The sequence below is a fragment of the Juglans microcarpa x Juglans regia genome, chromosome 6D (genome assembly GCF_004785595.1).
Source record: "Juglans microcarpa x Juglans regia isolate MS1-56 chromosome 6D, Jm3101_v1.0, whole genome shotgun sequence".
NCBI classification, from domain to species: Eukaryota; Viridiplantae; Streptophyta; class Magnoliopsida; order Fagales; family Juglandaceae; genus Juglans; species Juglans microcarpa x Juglans regia.
The window spans coordinates 14,398,153-14,410,527 of NC_054604.1; positions in this window are offsets into that span (position 1 = coordinate 14,398,153).

Here is a 12,375-nt window from a genome sequence, read left to right on the forward strand (position 1 = left end):
GGGCATGTCCCCTAGTGCATTTCCACTTTTTTTCATACATGTTTTAAACATCTTTCAACGTTTAAAAAGAAAATACATAAATACACTAGTAGTCATGTAACAACTCAATCCTAAAATTAGGTTATAAAAGAAGTTTTATGTATTTTCATATTATTATAAAAATTACATTATTGTTATTATTATGCTATCAAATTGTATGTCATTAATAAGTCGTTAAATTTTCATTCAGATTATTATTACTATGATTAATTATTAATAGGATAAGTGTAGTGGATTACTTTAGACTTCGATGTTCCCCTGTACTCTGTAACCGACTGAAACAAGCATCTTTAAAACCTTCTTCAGTAGCATACACCGTCTTCAGTGTTTTCTTAATTCAAAAGACTTCAATAATTTTGTAACCGACATACACGCCAGAATCTCAAGTATTTATATATCATTTCCTTTTCTCACGACATTCCTCCCTCAGACCTCAGCAAACAAAACGTCAGGCCACCCCCTCCGTCTAATGCACCGTTCGACAAGCAACACAACCAATTTCTCTCTCTGCCCGAAACCCATTGCAGTGCGCCAACCTGTTCAGCCTCCGGACACCACCACATCCAAACAATCCCGTTAATTATGTATAGCACTTCAGGAATCTTCCCAAAAACCTGTAGTAGGAACTCCTCGACACCGCAAGGCATCGTGAAAACTCACTACCATCAGAGAACCCAAACAACCGTAACCCAACTCCTCCCTACAACCACCAACCGACGCCAAACAAGTGGAAACCAAGAAATCGAGTCAATATCATTGTGCGCCATGCCCACGTACGCTGCCGTACACCCATACATGCCCACGACCTTGCATGCGCCGCTGCAAACAGCATTGGAACACCACCAGCGTTCATTTGCCTTGCTTCATGAGCCACCATCAAGCCATGGCAGCAACCACTTCCCCGTTTCTCTTCACTCGACGCCCACCACCACGCACAGAGGAAGCCGACTAGCAACCACCGTGATTCTCAACCTAAGCCAGCCAGATCCGCCTTATCCTTCATCTGGATAAGCCCATACTGAGATCTCTCTTCTTTTCCTTTTCGTTGCATAGCTAACGACACCATCCCTTTCTCTCAGAAGCTTTTCGTTCGGCCTCCCAGATTTGTCGTCACAGCCTTTGCTCAGCCACTCTCCACCGCATCCGTTCTCTCTTGGTGAGTTTTGTCATATATAGCTTTTCTTCCCAAGTGAATGTCTGCCTCTAGGTTCCTTCATTTTTCTCCAGAGCATTCAAAATAATAGTTGGCCTATATGTCACATAACATTGGATTAGCAAACATATTGGAGCTATAAACAAAAAATAATCAAAGCCAAAAACTCATTAGTTGCTGCAGAAATAGACTAATGTAACTAGGTTCTTTGAATGAAAACTAAAAACCAAAAACTTGCTGCCGTAAATAGGCTAATGTGAAGTCATGCAAAGTGGAGAATGGATCAGGGTCTTTTGACCTTTGGTATTATCTTTCCCAACTGATATCGTTGGAATCTTTTAACTTTCCTTTATTTTTCTTGTATTTCTTCACAACATATAATCCTAATTTTGTATTGTCCATACTATAGAATATTATATCTAACACTTTCTGGGTGTTATAGAGGGTCAACCTGTTCGTACTTCTTTCCCAACAAATTTCCCACCAACACAAACCTCAGGTCCATTACTCTGTTTCAACCATGGACCATGACCCTTCTTTAATTCCCACCAATCCACTAACTCCAACAAATTTAATCAAATATTGTCGTCAAGCTCAACTTAGATTCACCCAAATTTCACTCACGAATTTCATCCAAATTTCACACAAGGAATTTCACCCATGTACATGAAACATTAAGAGAAAGAGAGTAAGAGAAAACTCACATGTGAGAAGGGGCTTCGGTGTGAGCAATGCCAAGGGAGAGTTGGTGATGGGAACGAGCGGGTGATGGTGACGAGCTAGTCATAGAGTTTTTTATGGCGACGAGGACTTTTATTGGACTGAGTTGTTTATGGAGGCGGGGACAAGCTGGAGAGAAAAAGCACAATTTTTAAAGAAGAAATGTGTGAGGAAGAATAAATGATATAAACTCATGGGAATGGAATCTCTTAAACCCACAATCAATTTGAAAACTCACCCAAGCAAGCCAAAAATCAAGTCAATAGATGGAGAATCTAGACCTGTTGAGAACTCATTTCAAAAACCTATATTATATTAAAATCTAGACCCGTTGAATAACATGTCTCAAGAACCCAGATTACAAGTAGGAACGCTACAAAGGTTGCGATTTACCTTTAATAAGTTCAAAAATTCAATCAAGAACAAGAGGAGTAAACCCAACTCACAATGAAAATTCAATATTGTCTAAAGAGCTTGTGTTGGACAGCTACAAGGTATTTAAATACCTAAACCCCAATTAACCCTAAGCCAAAACAATGCCCCTTTTATCCAAAATGCCCCAGGATGAATGGAGCCGCTGCTATGTATTGCGGCTACAGTAACTCTTGAAATCCTAGTTCAACAAAATAAAACATATGTGAGCCAAGCATCCTCAAGCCCGATTATTCTAGACTAATTCATATAACTAATAAAATAAATCTTTTAAATGATTTAAACAAATTGAAAGCCTTTAATAACAATAGGCCAAAACAATAACTCTTAAGTCATGTCTTCCACAACTTGTATAAAGTGGATCAAAACTAATTCTCCTTCTTTCAAGCTCATCTTGAGTGTTGGGCTCTTGCTAGCTTCATTCCAAGTGGATTGCATCAATCCTTGCATTGCTTCATTGATCTTCTTGGCTCTTGATATTGTAATTAGCTGATCTGGAACTTGCAAATGATCTTTAAGACTAGGCCCACCTTGGTTCCCATCATTCCCCCCCCCCTCAAAAGGATTCGACCTCAAATTTTCACCTACAACAAAAGGAGAAAGATGAGAAACATTGAAGGTAGCAAAAACATTATACTCACCTGGAAGGTCCACTTTATATGTATTGTCATTAATTTTCTCAAGAATTTGGAAAGGTCTATCTTCTCGAGGATGCAAATTAGTCCTTCTATGGGCTGGGAATCTTTCTTTGTGCATATGAACCAAAACCCAATCTTCTGGTTCAAAGATGACACGCCTTTGCCCTTTATTGGCTTAAGAAGCAACCCTTTCATTCTTTTGGGCAATTTGAAGTCGTACCCTCTCATGAAGTGACTTCACCAATTCCGCTTTCTTTTGTCCATCCAAGCTACTCCTGCCATAAATAGGTAAACGCATCAAATCTAAAGGAGTAAGTAATTTAAAACCATAAACAATTTCAAGAGGAGAATATGAAGTAGTAGTATGCATGATCCTACTATATGGAAACTTTATAAATGATAAACAATCCTCCCAAGTTTTTAAATTCTTATGTACAACAGTGGGTAAAAGCTGAGTTAAACTCTTATTAACTACATCAGTCTGACCATCAGTCTGCGGATGACAAGTAGTGGAAAATAAGAGCTTAGTACCCAATTTTTTCCACAACACCTTCCAAACTTAGCTAAGGAATTTAGCATCCCTATCAGAAACAATACTCCTAGATACATCATGGAGTCGCACTATCTCCCTAAAAAACAAGTTAGCTATGTTTGTGGCATCATCTGTTTTATGGCATGGAATGAAATGTGTCATCTTACGAAATCTATCCACAACCATAAAAATAGAATTTTTACCCCTTTTTGTCCTAGGTAGCCTCAAAACAAAGTCCATAGATATGTCTACCCATGGCTTACTAGGAACGGGTAAGGGTGTATACAACCCATGTGGTAGAACTTTAGATTTGGTCTTTCAACATGTAATGCACCTGCCACAAATGCGATTGACATCTCTCTTCATCTTAGGCCAAAAGAAATGTTCATGCAAAATGTCTAAAGTTTTCTTAACACCAAAGTGTCCCATTAATCCCCCACCATCTGCCTCACACACCAATAACTCACACATAGAACAACTTGGCACACAAAATTTGCTTTCTTTAAACAAATAACCATCATGCTTGTAAAACTTACCAAATGTTGCCTTATCACATGCCATATACACATAAAAAAAGTTAGCGTCATCGGCATACATGTCTTTCACATATTCAAACCCAAGCATTTTAGCACTCATAGAAGTAAGGAGTACATACCTCCGGGATAGAGCATCAGCAACAATGTTCTCCTTACCTTACTTGTAACGGATGACATATGGAAGGCCTCAATGTATTCCAACCATCTAACATGACTTTTATTCAACTTATCTTAACCCTTGAGATGCTTCAATGATCCATGATCGGTGTGGATCACAAATTCTCTAGGCTACAGGTAGTGTTGCCAAGTCTCTAACGCACGAACAAGAGCATAAAGCTCTTTGTCATAAGTAGGGTACTTCAGAGACACCCCACTTAGCTTCTCACTGAAGAAGGCTACGGGCCGCCTATCTTGCGTCAAAACAGCTCCAATCCCTATTCCTGAGGCATCACATTCAATCTCAAAAGTTTTGTTAAAATCAGGTAATGCTAGCACAGGTGCAGAGCACAACCTTTCTTTAATAGTGGCAAAAGTATTCTCTTGATCAGCCCTCTAATGAAACTCAACATTATTTTTAATTATCTCAGTAAGTGGTGCAGTAATGGTGCTAATGTCTCTAACAAAACGCCAATAAAAGCTAGCTAAGCCATGAAAGTTTCTTACCACAGTGATGCTCTTTGACGTTGGCCACTCCTTGATTGCCTTGACTTTCTTTTCATCCATCTCAATACCTTTTGTACTAATAACATAACCAAGAAAAACAACTTTGTCCATGCAAAAAGTACATTTCTCAAAATTAGCATATAATTTTTCACATCTCAACACATCAAACACATATCTCAAATGCTCAATATGTTCATTTAAGTCCTTGTTGTACACTAGGATATCATCAAAGTACACAACCACAAACTTGCCTATGAACGCACGTAGGACATGGTTCATTAATCTCATGAAAGTATCAGATGCATTTGTAAGTCCAAATGGCATAAACAATTATTCATAAAGCTCATACTTAATCTTAAAAACAGTTTTCCATTCGCACCCTCTTTCATTCTAATTTGATGGTATCCACTTTTAAGATCAATTTTACTAAAAATACATGAGCCATGCAATTCATCAAGCATATAATCTAATCTAGGAATGAGATGGCAATACTTTACCGTGATATTGTTGACCGCCTTGCAATCAACGCACATTCTCCACGTCCCATCCTTCTTTGGCACCAGTAGCACTGGTACTGCACATGGGCTCATGCTCTCCCTCACGTATACCATATTCATCAAATTTTCAACTTGTCTCTGAATCTCCTTTGTCTCTTCTGGATTACTCCTGTAGGCTAGTATGATCATATTACATACCTTGTTGTTGATGTGGCATCTAGTATGGAAGATGTTCTCTCTCTGTTGCTCTGCATCATCCACCTTAATGTGTGTATTGAGAGCACGCCTGGTAATAAGAGACTCACCTGTCACAGGGTATTCCACTCCATCATCATCACTGGCATCAACCAACTCAAACATCTCATCACTATCTTCCTCACTCTCAGTCATCACCTCCCAATTGTTACGCATAATCATCACCCGCTTGTTTGGACATTGAAAGGAGATGTGCCCTGAGCCCAAACACTTGAGCATTTAATATCTCTATTCCTTGAAGGTTGAGATTCTTCCTTGGGTTTGTTGCTAGTTCCTTCATCTTTTCCCTTAGTTGGTTCGGTCTTTCTCTTTACTTTAGCTGGATTAATCCTATCCCACTTTGATTTTCAAGTAGTGCCAGAAACCGAAGTGTACCTTGCTGTCCCTTTTCTCTTTAACTACCTCTCCACCTTTATAGCCATGTGCACCATGTCCTCTATCTCCACATAATGATGTAATGCTGTAAATCTAGCCATGGTGGCCTCCTGACCCTCCTCTACACATTAGCCCGAATCATCACCACCTTCATCTCCTTATGGTAATCCTCGACACTCCTAGACCTCTGTGTAAGATTTTAGAGTTTTTAGTAAAGGTCCCTATAGTAGTGGCTAGGTACAAATCTCCGCCTTATGAGAGCTTTCAACTTTTCCCATGTCTCTACAGGCCTATCATAATTCATTCTCCTACTGGTCACTAACTGATCCCACCAAATAATAGCATAATCAGTGAACTCAATCACCGCCAACTTCACTTTCTTCTCCTTAGAGTAATTATGACAATCAAATCTCAACTCTATTTTTTTCTCCCACTCTAGATAAACCTCAGGGTCAGTTCTACCTTAAAAAGATGGTATTTTCATTTTGATGCTCCCAAGATCTTTATCTACACCATCCCGACCCCCTAGGTTTCCCTCAAGTCCTCTTTCACGCCTAACTCTTCTATGTCTACCCGACCCAACTTCAGATGTTAGGTCTTCCTCATCCTCACCATTTCCTTCATTCTCATACTCATTTTCAACCCTAGGCTCCACGTCGCCACCTATCTCTCCTACCTTGTAGATTTCTAATCGCTACTTCTTGATGATCTATCATATACCTCACTCTTCTATGTCAACCCGACCCAACTTCAGATGTTGTGTTGTATGGCTTGCAATACAAAGGATGCATTATCTGCCATCCCCTTTGGTGATAAGTCACTCCTATGAGACATCGTAATGCGCTGCGCAAAAAGAATGTTAGTGAAAAACCTCACACACTCCCTTGTTTACACTTTAATAACGACACTCCAATTGTGTTTCACTCTTAATTGATTTTTTCCCCAATAATAATCTCACATTCTCTTACCTTTTATCTCAAGAATTTTTCCACTCAAGTTCTTTAAGAACTAATTGAACTCAATCAAGACAATGCAACTTTGTTTTATACCAACTAGTAATGAGGTCCAAGAAACAAGAACAAGAGAAACACTGAAGGAATACAATGACACGAGAATCAAGAAAATTATACGAATGAAACAAGATACGAACTATAATGAGGTATGCAGCCTCTTTGATGATAAGGCTCAAGAAAAAAAAAATGGATTTCTACTTTTTTTTTTACTATTTTTTTTCTTTTCTTTTCACCAACTAATTTGATCACAATCAAAAGAATAAGCAATTGACAAAACTCCAACAATAACTCGAAATCCTAGAATAAGTGATATACGACCCCTCTCTCTGTTTTTTTCTTTTTTTCTCTTTGGTAACCCTAATCAAAGAACAAGATAACCCTAATCAAAGAATAAGGAAACCCTAGAAAACAATGAGAAATTAAGGAAACCCTAATCAAAGAACAAGGAAACCCTAAAATGAAGGAAACTTATGCACTTATTTTTTTTAAAAAAAAAAAAAACCCTAATCAAAGAACAAGGTAACCATAATCAAAGAACAAGGAAACCCTAGAAAACAATCAAAACTTCGGTAGCCCTAAGATGAAGGAAATTTTTGCACTTTTTTTTTTTTTTTGGATAAGTAATGCAAGAATTAAAAGATAGAATCAGACCTGATTGAAAACCAAACTTTGAATACCAAATGATATGAACCTGTGGGAATTGAATCCCTTGAACCCACAATGAATTTGAAAACTCACCCAAGCAAGCCAAAAATCAAGTCAATGAATGGAGAATCTAGACTCATTGAGAACTTCTTTCAAGAACCTAAATTATATTAAAATCTAGACTCTTTGAATAACCTGTCTCAAGAACCTAGATTACAAGGAGGAATGCCACAGAGATTGTAATTTACCTTTGATAAGTTCAAAAGTTCAATCAAGAACAATAAGAGTAAACTCAACTCGCAATGAAAATTTAATATTTTTAAACAGCTTGTGTTGGACGGCTACAAGGTGTTTAAATACCTAAACCCCAATTAACCATAGGCCAAAACAAGGCCCCTTTTATCCAAAACGCCCTTGGATGAATAGTGTCGCGGCTACAGTAACTCTTGAAACCCTAACTCAACAAAATAAAATATATGTAGGCCAAGCATCCTCAAGTCTGATTATTCTAGACTAATTCGTATAACTAATAAAATAAATCATTTAAATCATTTAAACAAATTGAATGACTTCAATAACAATAGGCCAAAACAATAACTCTAAGTGATGTCTTCCATAGCTTGTATCAAGTGGATCAAAACTGGTTCTCCTTCTTTCAAGCCCATCTCGAGTACTGGGCTCTTGCTAGCTTCATTTCAAGTGAATTGCACCAATCATTGCATTGCTTCCTTAATCTTCTTGGCTCTTGATTTCGTAATTGTCCCATTTAGAACTTGCAAAGGATCTTTAAGATTAGGCCCACATTGGTTCCCATCAATAAATGTAAAGACCCATTTTTTAACAGCAAATACCTGATCCAACTAGGAGAAAAAGAGAAAAGGTGGGATCAAAGAGAGAGAGAGGAGAGGGTGATGTGGTGGCGCTTTCAAGACCAAACGAAATCGTCGTGTGTGGGCAGTGGTGATGTTCAATTGGATATGTTGCTTGAAATAAGGGAAAAGAAAGGGTTCCGTTGAAGGGATGCCGGTGACAGAGGTGATACTGGTTTAGTCCGAGTTGAACCGGTGATGATGGATGAGGACACTGCCAGTGGAGCTAATGGTGGCGAACGGTGTGGGGGAAGAAACTGAAGTAGAGAGAGAGAGAGAGAGGAGAAATTTATGGTAAAGAAACGAAGTGGAGAGAGGAGAAGTGGGATTGGTGAGAAATATTCATTAAAAAATAAGATGACCGAGCTACAGTTTATTTGATATTTGAAAAATAACTGTAGATAAAAATTTCGATGAAGTTGTTATGGCTAATCCAATGGCAGCGGATTCACCCACAAATTCGTCATATTTGACTGAGCATTGGCATTTGGCAAAGCCAATGCCAGTGCTCTTAGTCCCTTTCGGTCAAGTTTGTCTGATTTCATAGTTATTTACAATGATGCCACTAAACCCTTTGTCATATTGTTTTTTCTTTTCATAAAGCACGTACAAACTTCTTATTATTTATAAAGAGGCCGTTAATCCATTCCTCTTAGTTTTCTATCTCGAAGATTCTTACAAGGCATGATTACATTAATATAGTATCACCCTTAATTTTAATAGTCCTGGCAAGATGCTTTCCGGCATGTTTTCCGTTTATGTTATATTGGAATTGGTTATATTTTATTTCAAAACTATTATGTTATTTGAAGTTCGATTGTGTTTAATATTTTAAGTTTGGCTTAGTTATATCTATTTTCTAAAGAAAATATTATGAAATTATTTATAATATTAAATATTAGTTCTTATAATTAGATTTAAGTAGTAAATAATAAATGGTTTAATTATTTAATATGTCTATTTTATGAAACCAGTTTCATTGTTATTTAATACATTTAAATAAAATTAGATTTCCTACTAAATTATAAAATGTTATTAATATTAAATTATTGTTAGATTATAATAATAGTTTAACCAGGATTTGAATTTTAAATATGATTAAGTTTAATTATCAAAACAAATTTTCGTTGTTATTTTGTCAGATTTGATAAAATTATTATATTATAGTTATGACAATAAAATAAAGAAATATATTAAGAATATTTAAATGATATTAGTATTTATTAGATTTATTATAAGATTGAATAATTATGTTAATTATAAGAAAGTAAACCTATTTTAAGAATTGAGGTTTTCGCGACTTATTTTAATAGAATTTAATATAGCCCAAGTATTCTACTTAATTATAATTCAAAAGTGAAAATATGTTATTAGTATTTAAATAATTTAAGATATAAGCATTCATTGATTTTATATTAAACAGAATATTTATTTGATTACTTTCTACAGTATAAATTTAATTAAGTGGGATATTAGGACATATTTTCCTAGACAGATTTAATGATGTTTAATACTTCGTAAATGTGACAAGCTACGAAGTGAGATTCAAGAAGCAGCGTAGCAAGATAATTAGTTTGATCATAAATTAGGATTAACTCATGTTAGTTAGTTTATATAGATTATTATTAAAGTCACTTCTTTGATAGCCATTTTTTTTATGTACTACGCATATAACGATTTATGCAAACATGTCAATCATCATAGCACATGATCATGTTATATTTCCACATCATGTTCAAATTCAGCATTTTATAGTTATTTATATTAGTATGTATGTCATGCATCTCACATCACATAAGACACGTAAGTTTTCTTAAGTTTAAGTGTAAGATAATATCAGAATAGTTTAATCAGATAATCATTTAGATGCATAGTACCAATGTAATTTCAGGGTGGATGTGCAAACCACAAACTCAAGCGTGGTCTACTGTAGTATGCCAGAATAATACTTAGCAGCTCCCTTTTATGGCCACGGGATGTGGGGTTGGTGCACAACCTTGCACACAGGGTTAAGTGTGTTGGCCAACCAGATCAATCAAATATGTCTGTTAAATCAGGCCAGTCGATTAATTCAGATAAATCAAGACAAGTCATGCATAACATAAGCAAGAGTATGAATAGTCATGATTTTAAATTTCTCAGCATGAAATATTTTATGAAAAATCTTATGTTAAATATGTTTATGTTGTGATGGGTTTCTTACTTAGTTTTCGACTCATTTTAGTTTTATGTCATATTTTTAACCACCCAGGTAAGAATGATCAGTACGAGCAGGCAAGCCAAGCTTGACGAAGCAGTTGTATCTAGTTCCAGCTTTAACTATTTATTTAATTTGATTTATTAATCATGAAATTTCTTGCATGACTATTTTTATTGAAAGTGCAAGACATCCCTAGCCCTAGGTGTGATGCCCCCAGATTCAGTTTGAAGTGTTGGGACATGCAACACAAGATTACCTGCCCTCATTCATTACAATTAAAGATGCTATGCACCAAATGAGATATATTCCAAAATATTGAAACATAATTCATAAACTGAATGTGATAGATGTTCAAGATTATAGTATAAGTCCAAAAAGTCTGTAATCATAAGAGTACGAAAGACAGAGCTCATTAATACAAGCATAAAGTAAAATATCTACTAGGCTGATCTATCGAGTAGTTCATACAACTCAGTCAAGAACGCCATAATTCTATCAATAAATCTGAGTATGGAAGCTATGAGCTCCATGTCGTGCCTTCAATGTTTAATCGACCATCTCCAGTCGGTTAACCTCTGGTGCGTCTTCTTGTCCTGACACATGGTCTACCATTCTGAAGGGAATTGTAGTTGGGACTATCACTGTGAGATTTGACAAACAACTTAAACTGGTAGTTTAAAGATGCATGCATGACAGTAAAAGCATGAACACATATCGTAATCATGAATAAACTTGACGTGACTTGAGAAATAACATGGCATGTTCTTACAGGACTTGAACTGACATGAGATAAATTGAACTTGAGACTAAATTGAAATTGGACTTGAACTTGAAATAACATGGACTTGAATGTGAAGTTGATCATGAACTTGGACATGAAATAACATGAGCTTGAACGTGAAATAACATGAACTTGGAAATCTTGCTCAATAATTAAATATGATTAATAAACCTGAACATATGGGTGTTACACGGTTTCCCTTGAGCCGTGTGTCCCTACCAATACCGTATCACATCAAAGAAATCTACACAAGTTGTAAGTGCGTTAACATACATAACAGTTCACAGGTATCTGTACCTACTATTAAAAACATAATGTATGTATCTCGTGATAAATATCTACACCCGCATGAGTACATATAACAAGAAACTAGACATGTTATGTCACTATTATATTATGCCACTAAATCTTTATCTGTTGCAGGCTATATTATGTCATGAAATATTTATCTGTTACACATAATGTCATGCCATGAAATGTTCATCTGTTACATGTTATCTCATGTTACAAAATGCTATTTGTTACACGCTACTTCATGTCACGAAATGTTCATTTGTTTCATGTTATACCATGTCGTTCATCTCACGTACATGTCACATTACATTACGTCAGGTCATCTGTCCTTTCTTGACATAATAAAGTGTGTAACAGATATACATTTGTTACATGATAATATGTGTAACAGGCATACATGTAGTGAAATGACATAGCATTAAATATATATAATATAAGAACATAAGAACATGAAAAATTGATCTCTTACCAACACACATACATAATATTCTGACAGTAAGTTAAAAGCTAACTTATAGTGATTGTAGTGTGACGATTAAATGGGCGAATAAACGAGAAACTGTAAGGAGAGATTTCTAAACGTCATAAACTCCTAGCTAACAGTTTAGAAACATAAAATATTGAATTAGAGTAAAATTATCATTTTATCCCTCTACATATTGGAAAATAACCATTTTATCCTTACCTTGAAGATTTCACATGCTAACTCTAAAACTCATCAAACTTTACATTT